The sequence below is a fragment of the Nicotiana sylvestris genome, chromosome 12 (genome assembly GCF_000393655.2).
Source record: "Nicotiana sylvestris chromosome 12, ASM39365v2, whole genome shotgun sequence".
In the NCBI taxonomy this organism is placed as follows: Eukaryota; Viridiplantae; Streptophyta; class Magnoliopsida; order Solanales; family Solanaceae; genus Nicotiana; species Nicotiana sylvestris.
The window spans coordinates 22,139,987-22,144,653 of record NC_091068.1 but is presented as its reverse complement, the minus strand read 5'-3'; positions in this window follow the sequence as shown (position 1 = coordinate 22,144,653).

The following is a 4,667-nucleotide window of genomic DNA, read 5'->3' as shown; positions in this document are numbered from 1 at the left end:
CTGTTCATCAAATGCATGAATGTTGCTGGGGCATTGGTTAGCCCGAAAGACATAACAAGAAACTCATAATGACCATATCTGGTCCTGAAAGCAGTCTTAAGAATATCTGAATCCCTGATCTTCAACTGGTGATAGCCCGAACGGAGATCAATCTTGGAGAACACCCTCGCTCCCTGAAGCTGATCAAATAAATCATCAATGCGAGGCAAAGGATACTTGTTCTTGATTGTTACTTTGTTCAATTGCCTATAATCAATGCACATTCTCATCGTGCCATCCTTCTTCTTCATAAACAAAACCGGTGCACCCCAAGGGGACACACTAGGCCGAATGAACCCCTTATCTAGGAGTTCCTGAAGCTGTTCTTTCAATTCCTTCAACTCTGCTGGTGCCATACGATATGGCGGAATAGAAATGGGCTGAGTGCCCTGCACCAGGTCAATACCAAAATCAATATCACTGTCCGTTGGCATGCCTGGCAGGTCTGCAGGAAAAACATCGGGAAAATCCCTCATACAAAATAAATACTAGGAGTCTCAGCTCCAACATCCCTCACAAATGCTAGATATGAAAGGCAACCCTTCCCAACCATATGCTGGGCCTTCAAGAAAGAGATCACTCTACTAGGGGTATAATCAGTCACACCACGCCACTCGATCTGCGGTACACCCGGCATAGCCAAAGTGACTGTCTTAGCATGGCAGTCTAGAATAGCACGACACGGAGATTGCCAATCCATGCCCAAAATGACATCAAAATCCACCATGCTCAATAGCAATAGATCCACTCGGTCTCCAGACCATCAATAGTCACCACACATGACCGGTACACATGGTCTACAACAACAGTATCGCCCACTGGGGTAGATACATGAGCAGGTAAAGCAAGGAACTCACAGGGCGTACCCAAATAACGAGTAAAGTATGATGACACATAAGAAAAGGTGGAACCGGGATCAAATAATATAGAGGCATATCTGTGGAAGACTAAAACAATACCTGTAATGATAGCATCTGAAGCAATAGCATCAGGCCTGCCTGGAAGTGCATAGAAACGGGCCTGACCGCCCCCTGATCGACCTCCCCCTCTAGGGCGACCCCTGGCTGCCTGACCTCCACCCCTAGCTGGCTAGGCGGGTGGTGAAGTAACTAGAGCAAAAGTCGAGGGCTGACCCCTTTGCTAATACTGACCATCGCGAAGTCGAGGACACTGCCTCCTCATATGCCCAAACTCTCCACACTCGTAACAACTACCCGGTGCTGGAGATGGGGACTTAAGGGAACCCCTAGCACCAGAATGGCCAGAAGAAGGACCTTCCAAGGAAGAACCCTGGACTGATGGGGCACGAGATGAACTCTGAGCTGGAAGGGCGTTGAGTGATGACTGGCCCTGTACGACCCATGATAACCACGACCTGAGGATACCCTATGATACTTTGGATGGGCCGACTGAGCAGGCCTAAAAGAACGACCTCTACCCTGCTAGAACTGGCCCCTCGAAGGAGCACCACTGAAACTGCTAGAGCCTCGAGGCCTCTTGGCCTCCCTCTCCTCTCTATCCTGACGGCGAACCATCTCAATCTCCCGAGCGATATCAACCACCTCCTCGAATGTAGCACCCAATACCCTCTCTCTAGTCATCAAGATACGGAGATGGTAGTTAAGGCCATCCACAAATCTCCTGATCCTCTCCCGATCGGTTGGAACCATCCAAATGGCATGACGAGCCAACTCAGAATACCTCGCCTCATACTGTGACACAGTCATATCTCCCTGCTTTAGCCACTCAAACTGCCTATGCCTCTCCTCCCTACGAGATTGCGGTACATACTTCTCCAAGAAGAGAGTGGAGAACTCCTGCCAAGTCAGGGGCGCTGCACCAACCGGCCTACACCTCTCATATCCCTCCCACTAAGTGAAGGCAGCCCCAGTAAACTAAAAGGTGGTAAATGCCACACCACTAGTCTCAAGAATCCCTACTGTACGGAGCATCTGCTGATACTTATCAAGAAAACCCTGGGCATCCTCGCCGTCGGCACCACTGAATGACGGAGGCTGGAGTCTACCAAACCTCTCAAGATGACGCTGCTCATCATTCGGCATAACTGGCACAATAAACTCCTAAGCTGGTGCAACCGGCTGAGCTAGAGGTGCCCCCGGTGTGTGTAGTCCCTGCACTACCTGCTCAGGTGTGTGAGCAGCGGGGGTCTGATTGCCTCCCCCAGCCTGTGAAGTAGCTGCTACTGTAGTGGCTGAAACTGCCCGAGCCAGGCCAGTGCAAACTGATAAAATCTGTGCCAAGGCCTCCTGAAGACCCGGAACCATGATAGGCATAGCTAGTGCCTGAACTGGTGCTGCTGGAGCATCCATAGCGGGAGCCTAATCCGGAGCCGGGGCAACCGATGCATCAACAGGTGTTGTCCTCGCTGCTCTGCCTCCGCCACATCCACGACCGCGTTCACGACCTCTGGTGGCCTCAGTGGGTGGCACTGGTGGTCGTCCACCTCGTCCGGTAGCTCGCATCCTCACCATCTGTGAGAGAATGGAATATCAGAAGTTTAGTACTCGGACCAACAAGTTCGCACGACAAGAGTTTCAAGAATATGAAATTTTTCCTAAAGGTTCTGCAGCCTCTCGAGGATAAATATAGACGTCTCCGTACCGATCCGCGAGACTCTACTAAACCTGCTCATGACTCGTGAGACCTAAGTAACCTAGGCTCTGATACCAACTTGTCACGACCCAATCCCCGAACCCAGTCGTGATGGCGCCTCTCATGAAGACAAAGCCAGCCAGACCAAAGCGGAACACCCAATTTAAACAGTTATTCATCATAAACAGTAGTAACATCTAATATAATATTCATAAATTGCAGAATTTAATGATAATAATAGCAGGGACCATCCCGACACAACCCAAACCAGGGTGTCACAAGTCATGAGCTACTACAGAATCTGCTATAGGTATACAAAGTACGGAATCTGATACAACAGTCTGAAGAAAACATAAATGATAGAGGATAAGAGAGACAAGTGGCTGCGGACGTCAACAGCTACCTCGTAACTCCAAATCACTGCCTAACCTGGAAGGAATCAGCGCTAAGGTGCGGACTCTGCAATACCTGAATCTGCACACATGGTGCAGAGAGTAATGTGAGTACTCCGACTCAGTGAGTAATAACAATAAATAATGACTGGCAGTATGAAATCACGTAAAGGCACTAAGCAGTTCTATATCAAAATAGTAAAATCATTTAAACATCTGTGGATAAGGAAAATCATGTGAAATTCTTTAAAACCAGGTAAAACAGATATAGTCAGTATAAATCAGCTCCTCAAGCATTTCAGTTCATTTATTCGTTCTTATCCTCAGTTGTCAATTCATATACTTCTCACGATAACCGAATCAATATATATATATATATATATATACCGCTGCGGCGTGCAGCCCGATCTGCATATCGTTGTGGCATACAGCCCGATCCATAATAATAATAGTCGACTGCGCTCACTAGGGGTGTGCAGACTCTGGAGGGGCTCCTTCAGCCCAAGCGCTTTATAATTGCTGCGGCGTGCAGCCCGATCCATATAAGTAATTGCTGCTGCTTGCAGCCCGATCCATAATATGTATAATATATATATCTGCTGCGGCGTGTAGCCCGATCCATATCATATAAAATATCCTCACTATTGGGTCCTCGACCCATCTCAGTCATTTAAAAATCACAGCCTCTCGGGCATAATGTACGGCCGGGATCTCGGCCCTCATATCTCTTCCTATTTATGGTTAACATTTCAAAAATTTGGTTCATATCATTCTTAAACAATTGGAAACATGACTGAGGATATAAAAATTCTTTAACAAAGTAAGTGAGGAAAATCAGTCAAAAATCCCCTAAGGGTTCTACAGGTCGGCACAAGGCCCCAAGCACAACAATAAAGTATATGTCTCAATCAAAAATGTAGTAAAATATCATTCAGGATGGACCAAGTCCCAAATCCCCATAGCATTGAACCTCACGCTCGTCACACAGCGTATATATCAACTTAGTATAGCACTACGTTGTGCAAATCCGGGGTTTCAAACCCTCAGGACATCATTTAAAATCATTACTCACCTCAAACTGGCCAAAACTCTAGCTCGCTATGCCCTTGCCTCTCAAATTGGCCTCCACGCGCGTCGAATCTATCTAAAATCATAACGAATAGGTCACAATATGCTAACGGACCAAAGCCCAAGCGAAAACATTCGAAAAATATCAAAAATCTTGAAATTAGCAAAACCCGAGCCCCGGGCCCACGTCTCGGAATCGGGAAAAATTTACATTTTCAGAATCCTCATACCCTCACGAGTCTAACCATACCAAAATTATCCAATTCTGATGCTATTTGGTCCTTCAAATCATCATTTTACATTTTTGAAAGGTTCCACAATTTTCTTCCCAAATTTCATCTCAAATCACGAATTAAATGATGAATTCGGTGATAGATTCATGTATTCTAGCCAAATCTGAGTTAAAATCATATACCCTGACCAATTTCTTGAAAAACCTTCGAAATATCGCCAAAATCCGAGCTCTCTAGGTCAAAATATCAAATAAAACCCAAAACCTCGTATTTATAGGTACCCCTCTGGTTTCCAGCTCACGTGGCTGCACCAAAATGCACG